The sequence below is a fragment of the Eschrichtius robustus genome, chromosome X, assembly GCF_028021215.1.
Source record: "Eschrichtius robustus isolate mEscRob2 chromosome X, mEscRob2.pri, whole genome shotgun sequence".
NCBI classification, from domain to species: Eukaryota; Metazoa; Chordata; class Mammalia; order Artiodactyla; family Eschrichtiidae; genus Eschrichtius; species Eschrichtius robustus.
Genome location: NC_090845.1, coordinates 1,342,173 through 1,355,228, shown reverse-complemented (window position 1 = coordinate 1,355,228; position 13,056 = coordinate 1,342,173).

Here is a 13,056-nt window from a genome sequence, read left to right as displayed (position 1 = left end):
ATGCTGTGATATATGATGCAGTTTATATACTGCATCTTTGCTGTGCTAAGGGATGGTGCAGAGAAGCATTTACCTTGCGGGAAGACTGGCTTCTAGGACGGGAGGTCCCCTGTAAGCACTTGCCTGATAAGCATGGAATTGCCTAGCTGGGGTTATGGCCACGCCAGGCACTCTATGCTAACAACGTGACTGATGGTGTGGGCCCGGGGCTCTGCTGTGTCACCTTGACCTCTGGAGGGGCTGGAGACCGAGATCAGCCACACAGCTGGTCAGTCACGTTTACAAGACTGACACCCAACAAAACCCTGACCATCAAGCTCAGCTGAACGTCCCTGTTGGCAACACCCCATGTGTGCTGTCACACATCACTGCTGGGTGAATTAAGTGCCGTCCACGACCCTTTCGGGAAAGGACAAGTGGCAGCTCCTGCCTGGTCTCTCCTCGCTCTCCTTGTCTCACGCTCGCTTTGCCTCTGCTGGTTTTAATCTGTACCTTCTGATGTAATAAACCATAACGCTGGGCATAAGAGCTTCTCTGAGTTCTGTGAGTCCTTCTATTGAATTTTTGAGCCTGAGGGTAATCCTTGCTATTCCTGAACTGTAGGAACACGGTTAATATTACAAGATGAAGGGTTGGTTCATTTGCAGACACGGAAGTCGAAACAACCTGGAAAAACTGACGCATCCTCCAGGGAAAAGAAGGGTCTAAGATTCCTCCAGCTCTGGTTGGAAGACACTCAATGTTCTCCAAGACCAAGGCCTCCTGGTCTGACACCCTTGCTGGGGGCAGGGGAGCGGAGGGATGAGTGAGAAGAGAATGAGAGTCTGGGGAGAGACATGCTCCTTGGGAAGAGTTCAGACTGTTGTTCTGCAGGATCCTCTAGCAACCTGGTGTGGGCATGACTCAAAGACTAATCTTTCTGGTGGCCACCCCCCGTCCACTCTTTCTGGATACTTTAGGCACATTTATGTGGTTATCTGTGTATTGCCTGATACCCTCCAGGACTGTAAGCTCCTTGAAGTGTAGGAAATTATCTCTCGGTCTTACTCAACACTAACAGAGTTCCCGGCTGGGAAACTTCTCAACACTTTGTGAATGACCTCATTCGTCTCTGTTTCCAAATTATCACACATGCAACAATTTTCAGATTTTTACTGATTGCAATGAAATGGATGAGCAAAGTACTTTAAGAAATAAAAATAGGAAGACGAGAGCTCAGTCTCCAAAGGACTCACTGGTTAGCTGAGGAGTTAAGTCCGATGGACGCTGTCGACAACACAATGCGTGTACAACTAAGAAACAAAATGTGTAGCAAAGAGTAAAGGGGCTATGAGAATCCAAAGTAATGACAGGTAAGTTGAGCCGAGCAGTTTGGCTCAAGTGTCCAGAGAGTGGGAGAGTGGTTGGCATGCAAAGAAAAGATATTTTCTCAATGCTGTGTAGAAAATGAAGTCTGGTCAAACTTCAGAATGGAAATGAAAGATTGGAGAAGTAAGACCGTCACTTTTGTGGGTGACTGCCAGTACCCACTTAGCATCTGTGAGCATGGATTGCAAGAGCATATGGCTCATTATTACTCAGTTTCTTCAAGCATCAAATTGGGTTTGGAAGTTTCTGCTGTGAACCAGTGAACACAGGAAGTGTATAACATAAACCAAAGTCAACTTTGGGTTTTAAGGAAAGGTGGTTGTGTTTTTTTTGAAGGTTCAAGGATGGAGTCATAAGGCTGCCTTTGCTGATATTTATGAGCTCAGTTAGGAACTGAGGACCGTGATGGTGATGGAGAAGAGGAGGAGGAGAAATGGGGAAAAGAAGGAAGGGGAAGAGAAGGGGGAAGAGGAGGAGGAGGAGGAGGAGGGGTCCTAATTCTACCAGCCCTGGAGCTCACCACCTCTTGGGGTGAGGGCCATGGTTCATAATTTGCTCTTAGTGACCCTCCAACAACCTCTTCACAATGACAAGTCTCCATCATCTCTTCCCCAGGAACAGTAAGCATTCAGTGAGGCGACACATGTCTATACATTGTGAATTGCACTTGTAACATTGTTTTCACGGCAGGTCTTCTCCTGTAACAGAGACTCATGAATCTGGATCTCTACTTTGTTGCCACTTCCTGCTTCTGTTTATGGATATCATCCAATGGAAACTCAAAGGAGTCCTCTATGGAGATATATTTCACAACCGATTTCCCCACACTGAACTTCTCGTAAAATATTTTACAGCCCACATGATAGGACAGAGAACATTCCAGCAGTTTGTCAAGGGTGGACACGCCTCTCTTGTGTGGTTACAAGTGACTCAAGGTCCTGTTGCTGTGAGCCCAGCTCTCCCTGGACCACAAGAAAGAACGCTGGCCCCACCCTCATTCTGGTGGCATTTCTTTAACGAAGACATGGCTCCTCAAATGACCCCGGAGAGGTCCCGGGCAACAGGGCAGAGAACACAGGAAACCACAGGACTTTGTTCTCTTAGGTAATTTGAGGTGCTGTGGACACAGGCTTGCTTCCATCTACACAAGAAAAACCATCTTTGATTTCTCTTCTCTGCTGTGCATGCCATGCCTGATCTACTGCCCAGGCCCTCGGTGATGGGTCTTCTCTGACGAACACAACCTTATTTTGGTGTCTGTAAGAATTCCCTCTCCCGCCAATGCCTGTGACTCACCAGGCACAAATCTACATAGAGGCTGGGGATTGCAGGGAATGATTAAGTGACCGAAGGACTCCTGTCCCCTGGGCCACCATCATTCTATAGCAGAAGAGAAACCCTCTATCTTGACCAGCCTGGCAGCCCAACAGCTCACTTTCCAAGGTCAACTGGGGGCTGTACCCATGCTCGTCCACCCTCAGTTGATGGGGAAACAGGGGAGATGCAGGGAAAGCATCGTTTCTCCATGCTTATTATCCATTGATTCTTCGACACCTTGTGGCCCTGCCCCTGGCTACAGTAACTGTAAATTAACTCTGGGTGGATGACAGAGTCTTGGACAGATATATTTGCTATATTACAGTTAAAAACATCACTCTCGGGCTTCCCTGGTGGCGCAGTGGTTGAGAATCTGCCTGCCAATGCAGGGGACACGGGTTCGAGCCCTGGTCTGGGAGGATCCCACATGCCGCGGAGCAACTAGGCCCGTGAGCCACAACTACTGAGCCTGCGTGTCTGGAGCCTGTGCTCCGCAACAAGAGAGGCCGCGACAGTGAGAGGCCCACGCACCGCGATGAAGAGTGGCCCCCGCTTGCCGCAACTAGAGAAAGCCCTGGCGCAGAAACGAAGACCCAACACAGCCATAAATAAATAAATAAATAAATAAGTAAATAAATAAAATTAAAAAAAGAAAACAAAAACAAAAACAAAGTCACTCTCTGCCACCTGCTTTCCACTATTTGCATTCTGAGTCTTTCTTGGGGTTTGTCAGCTGGTGTTTCAACCCCAGCCCCTTGAGTATTGCATCTGTTTGAGTGTTCTGGGGCTGCCATAACACATCACCCCAACATGGGTGACTTAAAACCACAGATGTTCATCTGACCCCAGTCCTGGAGACCAGACGTCTGAGGTCAAGGTGTCCCAGGGCTGCGCTCCCTCCAGAGGCTCCAGGGGCGGGTCCTTCCCGCCTCTTCCAGCTTCTGGGGGCTCCAGGCGTCCCTGGGCTTGTGGCCGCCTCCCTTCCACCTCTGCCTCTGTCTTCACGGGGCTTCTCCTCTGTGTCTGTGTCTCTCCTCTTCTGTGTCTTGTAAGGACCCTGTCATTGGATGTAGGGCCACCCTCCTCCAGGGGGACCTCATCTCAGACCCTTCACTGCATCACATCTGCAGAGACCCTGTCTCCAGTAAGGTTCTATTCTCAGGTACCAGGGGTCAGGACACAGACGTCCATACTGGGGACACCACTCAAAACCACTGCGCCCTGCTTGGGAGTCCCAGGGTGGGCACTGCACTATCTTTAACATTCTTAAGATCACTGTTCTCAGTGAGGGACCTGAAAAATGTACCTGACCTGCAGCCGCAGTACAGGGTCAGGAAGGTCCCTCTGGGGCCATCGCTCCCGAGGACACTGGGAGTGCTGGCCACCTCACTCAACACTCAGCCGTGTGCCTGGTGTGGAGGCCAGGGAGTTGAAGGCTGGAGGTCAGGGTTGCCTGTGTGTGATGGGCTGCAGCCCTGCATGTGTGTGCAGGAACGGCGCTGGGCCCCGAGGGGAGTAGTGTCAGATGGTGATTTATTTAGGATTCAGTGATAAATTTAGAGGCAATCTTCTTTGATATCACAAATAGAACCTCAGTAACCAGGGAAATGTGTCTTGAAGGCCGATGAAAATGGATCTGGCGGCCAGATGTCTCATGGCTGGTGTTTCCTACGCGGCTGCGAGGGGAGTCGGGGGTTTCTCCATCCCTCCATCCTCCCCTGTCATTCAGCGTTTCTTTCGTCGATGTCTGGGGCTCCGAGCCCTCCGAAAACCTGAGTCTGCAGGGTCCACGGTAGTATGTCTTTCTATGGCCACAGAAACATTTCCCCGCTGACCGCTTCTTCACACCCCGGAATCTCCTCCTAGCACAGAGGGATGATTATCAACTCACCTTTCCTTTAAAGAGAAAAAAATTAGAAGGGGCTGTTTAGATCGTCTTCTCTGACAGCGCTTTCAGGTAAGTGGGGAGATGCCTCTTCTCTCGTCTGAAGCCAACGTGATTATTAGCCGTGGGTCTGACAGCCGAGAGGCTCCTGAGCATTTCGGCGACGTTCGTTTAAGTCAGTGTGATGTTCAAAAACACTCCAGCCCCTCACAGGGCCGATGGGCGTAGATTCAACGGAAACAAATTGCAGCATGATGTCATGTCTCTTTACTGAGTTAATCGGAGATGCTGAAGGCAAGGCGGGAGCTGCAGGCTGATGAAGGAGGGGTCCTGGAGCTCCGAATCCTAATGATGAGATAGAAAAAGAGGCAAAGCTTCTATTTCTTCCCATCCCCGCCCCCATGCCAGGCTGGACAGGGGCCGGAATTGTCTACCACTGGTGCAGCTGGGATTTCCAAGACAGTATTTTTTTTTTTTTTAAGCACGTTGAAAACCATTCCGTTTCATTAATTACAATACACCCAGTCTCTTGGGATAAACCATAATGGAAAAGAATATTAAAAAAAAAAAAGTATATATGTGTATAACTGAGTCTTTTTGCTGTACAGCAGAAATTAACACAACATTGTAAATCCACTATACTTCAATCAAAAAAATAAATAAAATGGATGGCTGTTAAAAAAGCAATTAAAAATTATAACAACAACAAAAATACATCCAGTTCACCCATAGTCTCAACAAAGCATTTCAAAATTCTCTGTACGATCCCTCAAGCACTCGAAAAGCTTTCTTGTGCTTTTGTGCTTGCTACAGTTTTCAAGACAGAGGCTAATTATCTAGAAAATGTAGATGGACAATACATGTATACTCTTGTAAGGAAGAGTTCACTATGCTTTCCTCTGATAACTGGGAAGATCTTTTTCTGTGAACCGCTTCAACTAATATTCATGGCTTCTTTTTTTTTAATTTTTTTTTTGGCTTCTAACTATTTCTATTATGAAGATACTGGGTTGGCCACAAAGCTTGTTCCATTTCCTGTAACATCTTACAGAAAAAAACCAAACCCAACACATCAGCGTTCATGGACGGCCAGCATTTTTTTTTTTTTTTTCTTTAAAAGAGCCATTGGCGTGCTGGCCACTGGAGCTTTCTAGATTTTTTTCTCACTTTATAGCCACGTGTAGAATCGAAGGATGTCACCCTGGCTTCTGAGCCAGGATCTGAATACTGGGGGTCACGGAGGTGACTCGGCACACACGTTTGGTCCCAAGGCTGTTTTTGTGAGTTAATCTCTGAGTGAGTGTCCTGGGGCTGCCATAATAAATGCCCACTAACTTGGCTTCAGGCAGCATGAGTTTATTCACTCACAATTCTGGAGGTCCGAAACCCAAGATGGGTCTCACGGGGCTGACATCAAGGTGTGGGCAGGGCTGCTTCTTTCCGGAGCATCCAGGGGACAATCTGTTTTCTGGTCTTTTCCAGACTTTCTGGAAGATGCTTCTGTCCCCGTAGGTCCTTCTCTACTATGACCTCCTGCCTCCTTCTTAGAAGGACCCTAATAGTTACATTTAGGGTCCACCTGGATAATCCAGGGTCATTTCCCTAACACAAAATCATTAACTTTATTCCATCTGCAAAATCCCTCTTGCTATGTGTCTTAGTCAGCTAGGGCTGCCGTAACCAATACCATAGACGGAGGGGCCTGGAAACAACAACACCATCCCCAGTTTGGAGCCCAGCAGCCTTTGCTGTTCCCCACAGTCTCAATCTGCCCATCAGCAACCAGAGGCCACATCACGGCCACTCCAGCGCACCCTTTCAGTGACTGGCTGCTCAAGAGACACCAGCAAGAAAAGGTCACCCCCAATCTCTCCTTCCCCTGACGAGGACCCAGAAAACCAAATTGCTCACAGGAAGTATCATGGCTGGTATTCGCTGAGTGCCTCCTGGGTTCCAACCTCTCCTGAAGTTCTCTGACCCTATTAGCTCATCTACTCAGCATGATAAGTTCTGTTGTTACCCCCATTTTTGCAGAAGGAGAAATCGAGGCACACAGAGGTTGAGGAACTGGCTCTGGACCCTACACTTAAAAAATTTTTTTTATTAGATTATAGTTGATTTACAATGTTGTGTTAGCTTCAGGTGTACAGCAAAGTGTATCAGTTACACATATACATATATCTATTCTTTTTTAGATTCTATTCCCATATAGGTCACTACGAGAATTGGGTAGAGTTCCCTGTTCTATACAGTAGGTCCTTGTTGGTTATCTATTTTATATATACTAGTGTGTATATGTCAATTCCAATCTCCCAATTTATCCCTTCTCCAGTTACCCCCGGTAGCTGTAAGTTGGTTTTCTACATTGGTGACTCTATTTCTGTTTTGTAAATAAGTTCTTTTGTATCATATTTTTTAGATGCCACATGTAAGTGATATCATATGATATTTGTCTTTCTCTGTCTGACTTACTTCACTCAGTATGACAATCTCTCGGTCTGTCCATGTTGCTGCAAATGGCATTAGTTCCTTCTTTTTTATGGCTGAGTAGTATTCCATTGTATATATATATATACCACATCTTCTTTATACATTCATCTGTCCATGGACATTTAGGTTGCTTCCATGTCTTGGCTGCTGTAAGTAGTGCTGCTATGAACATACGGACGCATGTATCTTTTCGAATTATGGTTTTCTCCGAATATATGCCCAGGGTCATGTGCTAGACCATATGGTAGCTCTACTTTTAGTTTTTAAAGGAACCTCCCTTCTGTTCTCCATAGTGGCTGCACCAACTTACATACCCACCAACAGTGTAAGAGGTGGACCCCGCACTTCCAACCACTGGGAAACATTGCTTCCCTGGAAGTACTTGCCATCGTCAGTGGGGGCTGGCCCCAAGCACCCTAATAACATACCTGCATGCCCATCCCCACCCTGCACCCCTGTCACCCTCACCTGGCTGTGTTTTTCTCTGGGACACTTATACCCCCAACCTACAAGATACCTGTTGTTCTTTTGTCTGTGTGCGTGGTGACAATGTCACCTCCTTGGCGGCAGTGCTGGTCATAGCTGCACATAGTAAGCGCTCAATAAATGCTTTCTGATTGAACAAAGGATGAATTCATTTCATATCATCTTCCCCTCTGGTCCCCACATCCCTTAGAAAATCCCCAGAATGTCACCATTCAATATAGCAGCCATCGCCACTGGCCACATGTGACTTTTAAATGTAAATTAATTGCAATTAATTAAAGTAAACATTCAATTCCTCTGACGCCCCGGACACTTTTCCAGTGCTCAGTAGCCATATGTGGTATTTTAAATGTCAATTAATTACTATTAATTAAATTAGACAATCAATTCCTCATCTGCCCCAGCTACAAGTGGCTGGCAGCTGCCATATTGGACAACGCAGAATGAGACATTTCCATTTTCACAGAGGGCTCTACTGGGCAGTGTGTTTTGAGTTGAACTCTGTGCCCCCAAAAAGGTGTGTGGAAGTCCTAACCCCTGACACTTGGGAATGTGACCTTATTTGTTGTAGGGTCTTTGCAGATACAATCAAGTTAAGATAGATTCTAATCCCATAGGATTACAGTAAGTCCCCTGCATACGAAGCTTCAAGTTGTGAACTTTCGAAGATGTGAACATGCGTTCCATCAACGTCAGGCGTGAGTGAAATTGCAGCTTGCCCTTCATCTCCTATTGCTAGTGATCCTTCAGCTCTACCATCTCCCACCTCCTCTCCCTCCTCCAGGCAGTAACTCTCCTTGCCTGTTCATTCGATGCCAGCCCCTGTATGCCAGCTGTTGTACTGGACTACTGTACTTTTCAAGGTACTGTACTGTAAGATTAAAAATGTTTTCTTTATTTTGTGTTTGTTTGTTTTTTATGTATTATTTGTGTAAAAAGTATTATAAACCTCTTATAATACGGTACTACATAGCTGATTTTGTTAGTTGGGTACCTAAGCTAACTTTGTTGGACTTATGAACAAATTGGACTTACGAATGCACTCTTGGAATGGAACTCGTTCGTATGTAGGGGACTTACTGTAATGTCCTAATGAAAAGGGGAAACTGGGACACACACTTGCACAGAGGGAAGATGAGTTGGATGAAAGTGGCCATGTTAAGGCAGAGGCAGAGATGAAATCGATGTGGTCACAAGCCAAAGGATGCCTCGTGCATGGGATGAAGAGTGGGCAGGCGACCAAGAAGAATGGGCTGTAGGGAATCCCACGGCCACTGCCTTGGGGAGACAACCAAAACAGGGGAAAATGGGAGTGCCAGAACCCTCTCCTGTCTGACGGTTGATTTCCAAAAACAGCCTTAAAGTTGCTTTTCAGCTTCGGGTAGAGTCTGCCTCTCTTGTAATCCCTTAATTGTACCATTAACACCCACTGGAGAAGAACATGAGCTACACCAGTTCTGGGTCTGACCTCAGCGCAACTTGTGGGAATGTTTCCCTTTGGTAATAAGAGCTTCTATTTAAATGGGTTACAAAGGATTCTTCACAGTTGTCTTAAATGGAAGTCTATGCTTGTATGCTGCAATAGTGCTTCCTCTCATGCGTCCCAGAGGTGGTAATTGTCTCGTAGTTCGGCCTCAGAGGAAAGGATTCCGATGAGGGGGTTGGGCTGAGTGGGGCAAACGCAGTCCCTGTGAATTCTGGAGGGGCCCGTGTCATGCAGAAATGGGAGCTTCTCGCTCTGCAAGGGCACCTGGTTAATCTCCATCGCAGGGTCCAGAGCCCCCATGGGATGTGCTCCCCAGGGCCGGGAGAACCACTGTTGGCATTATAGAAAGGACCCCGCATGAGCCTCTGAACATCCAGATATAACAATGACTTGAACCCTGAATCCTGCACATTTTCCTTTTTTTATTTCCTTCACATTCGAATCCGAAGAAGTGTGAATGATTCATTAATCACACACTGAATTTTTACTTAGGCGGATTTTTTTTTTATTTTTCGAATTGAGTGTGAAACGTTAGCACTCATTGATCAAAAAATATTGGTGATCGCTTTGGGCATGTTGTGGAAATAGGATGAAAAATGTGCTTCAGAGTATCTGATACTTAGAAAGAGGAGAGAGATGAAAACGTACAACTTAATCAAAGTGAAATGACTTTCTCTAAGGGAATACCGGGGATGCTATGGGACCCATTTAGAGAGTTACAAGATAGAATGGAACGTTGAGGTTATTAAAGAAAATCAGTTAACAAATTTTACCAGATATCAGGGGAAAACAGTGAAAAGTAATTTGTCTGGACCTGAAATGTCAGAACGTCTTTGGTCGACGGGGAAATGATCCTCTTCGAGGCTTGACAGAGAACATTCTAGCTGGCCTCGCACAGTTTTGGGTAGCTTTAGCCAAAAGCCAGGTGAAGTGAGCCGAAGTGGCATTATGAAAGAGTACAGCTTTGTATGTTTCATGTGCCTTGGGGTTGCCTTTGCGTTGGATGGATGTTTTGGAATAAAATGGGCAATTAGCCAATTATTGGAGACACACAAAGTATGGAAATCCACATAGCTGTTATTCCTGTTGGCAAACTCAGTTCCTGTTAAGAACGAGTATTGGAGCAATTCATTGGGAAGAAATTCAAGCCAAGGAAGAAATTGCCTCAAAGTGGCACGAGACAGGTGATCCAGGATGTGACCAAACTGTGGACCATACTGTGAAAGGTGACAACACTAGAATTTGTGTCATCAATGATCTCAGTTTTCTCCAGGGCAGCCGTTCTCTACTGGGGGTGATTCTGTCTCCGGGAGATAAACTTTAGTCCTAGGACAGCAAATTTATCAACAGAAAAAATTTAGAACTCAGCTATTAAGAAGGTCTTTGGAAGTCTACTCTATTCTTCAAGAATCTTTAGTGCCTTTTGGTGGTTTCCCCGTAGTCTTCTGAGAATTCCCCATCTGGTCACACATTCCTACGATAACATGTTTTATATGTTTTATGATAACAAGGATATTGAGCCTGGTTGAGTCTACAGGCAGTCAATACCCTGACCTCATCGAAAAGCCATTTATGGTATTGTTGATTCCAAAGCTGTCTTGTTTCCCAATGAATGAATACTTATATTTTTTACAAGACTGCAGCAAAATTCTGTAGTTTCCAGAGAGCTGAACACACACGGACAGCTTATGAGGTCGACAGTATTGATGAGAATTAGTAAGTGAATCTAAGAAGGTCTTGATCTTCCTTTTCCAAGAGGTTTCCAAGAGGTGTACCCGGCAATGGAAATTCAGGAGGGCAGAGGGAAACAAATGTGGAGATGGGGAAAATGTCAGAGAGAAGTTGGGAAAATATGAACCTCCTTAGGTAAGAACTTTAGAAAAAAAAAACGTATTTCAAGCAACCCTAGTTTTTTTTTTTTAATGAGTCTTTTGTTGTGGGGTTTTTTTTCATTGAAGTATAGCTGATTTACAGTATTGTGTTAGTTTTAGGTGTACAGCAAAGTCATTCAGTCATATTATATATATATTTCAGATTCTTTTCTCTTACAGGTTATTACAAGATATTGACTATAGTTCTCTGTGCTATACAGTAGGTCCTTGTTGTTTACTTTACATATAATTGTGTGTATCTTCTCATCTCAAACTCCTAATTTATCCCTCCCTCTCCTTCTCCTTTGATAACCATAAATTTGTTTTCTCTGTCTGTGAGTCTATTTCTGTTTTGTAAGTAAGTTCATTTATATCGTTTGTTTAGATTCCACATATTAGTGATATCATATGATATTTGTCTTTCTCTGTCTGACATTTCACTAAGCATCATGCCCTCCAAGTCCATCCATGTTGCTGCAAATGGCATTATTTCATTCTTTTTTATGGCTGAGTAGTATTCCGTTGTATATATGTACCACATCTTTATCCATTCGTCTGTCAATGGACATTTAGGTTGCTTCCATGTCTTGGCTGCTGTGAACATTGTGGTGCATGTATCTTTTCTAATTAGAGTTTTCATCTTTTCTGGATATATGTCCAGGAGTGGGATCTCGAATTCAGCAGAATGCTTTGGGTTGTTTCCTTTGGTTTCCCTGATGATTAGAACCTGAACACCCCATGAATGATTGAGCCCCACGGTTTCAGCTTGTCCATTACAAATCCAGAGGTGCTTAACACAACAGGAACTCATTCTCACTCAGTCCTGGAGACCAGACATCTGAGATGAAGGTGTGAGCAGGGCGGGTTCCTTCTGGAGGTCCAGGGGAGAATCTGTCCCATCCTTTCTGCTGGCTTCTGGGGGCTGCACGTAATCCTTGGTATTCTTGGGCTTGTAGAAGCTTCACCCCCATCTTTGCCTCCATCCTCACATGGTCACCACTCTGTGCCTGTCTCTGTCTTTACCTCTTCTTCTTGCAAGGACACCAGTCCTGTTGGTCAGGGTCTACCTCAATGACCTCATCTTAACTTGATTACGTGTGTAAAGGACCTACTTCCCAATAAGGTCTCACCCACAGGGACTAGACCACAACTCAACCCGTAACACTCGGCGACACCTTGAGGATTTAGAAGGGATCATGTCTCACCGTGTCTAATGTGTTTCCACTCAAGCACACTCAGCAATCCATTCAGGCTCATTTATGGGTTTTGAAGTTTCGCAATGTCTTCAGTCTTTCCCAGAGGCTGCAAGAAGCATGGACAGACTTTGAGAGATGCACATTTTCATAAAGCTCACTTGGATAGACTTTACTCCATCATTCTCGCCCCACCAATATCCTGGAGAGAATATGAAAAATTAAAGAGGAAGAAGGTCCATCCCTCCTCCCCAGCAGATGTTGCCTGGCGTTGCACGGACAGGTGGGAAATTCCCTATTCGTCCCCTCCTTTCAGGTGGGATCTCCACGGGGAGGAGACAGCTGGAAAGGAAACCATGGCCTTTGTGGGAAACTCTCCAAAAAAATGATCACAGGCCAGCTGGAGATGAACAACGATGTGAGTTAAGACCGATGGTGGGTGTCTCCTTGGTTCCATCTCTGAGTCAGTGAAGCAAGTGTGAAAACAAATAATCAACGGTGGTCATTATTTCCAAGTCCCAGGTCTAATAAACCACGCGGCCATGAACGTCCTGGTATAAGCTTCCTAGAGGATGCATCTGAAAAATTTTTGGGTGGTCTTCTAGAAATGCTGCTTGGAAATGCATGCTACTTGATCATTTTAATCAACATTAAGGCCTTAATTTGAAGTAGCATTTATTGTAGGTAATGTGGTAACAGAGGATGCCTAGTGACCTCCAGATTCCACTGGTGTTTTTCTATTTGTTACCCAGATGTCTTGTTATTTTTAAAAAAATAATTGTAAAACCAGGTGCATTGACAGTCTAAGCGTCCACGGACCAATGAATGGAAAAACAAAATGGGATATATATATATATATTTTTTTTCTTCCTATATATGTATTATATTTCTCTATAGATTTTGTCTACATACTCTATATGATGTATTTTATATATATAAAATTATATATATAATCATAAT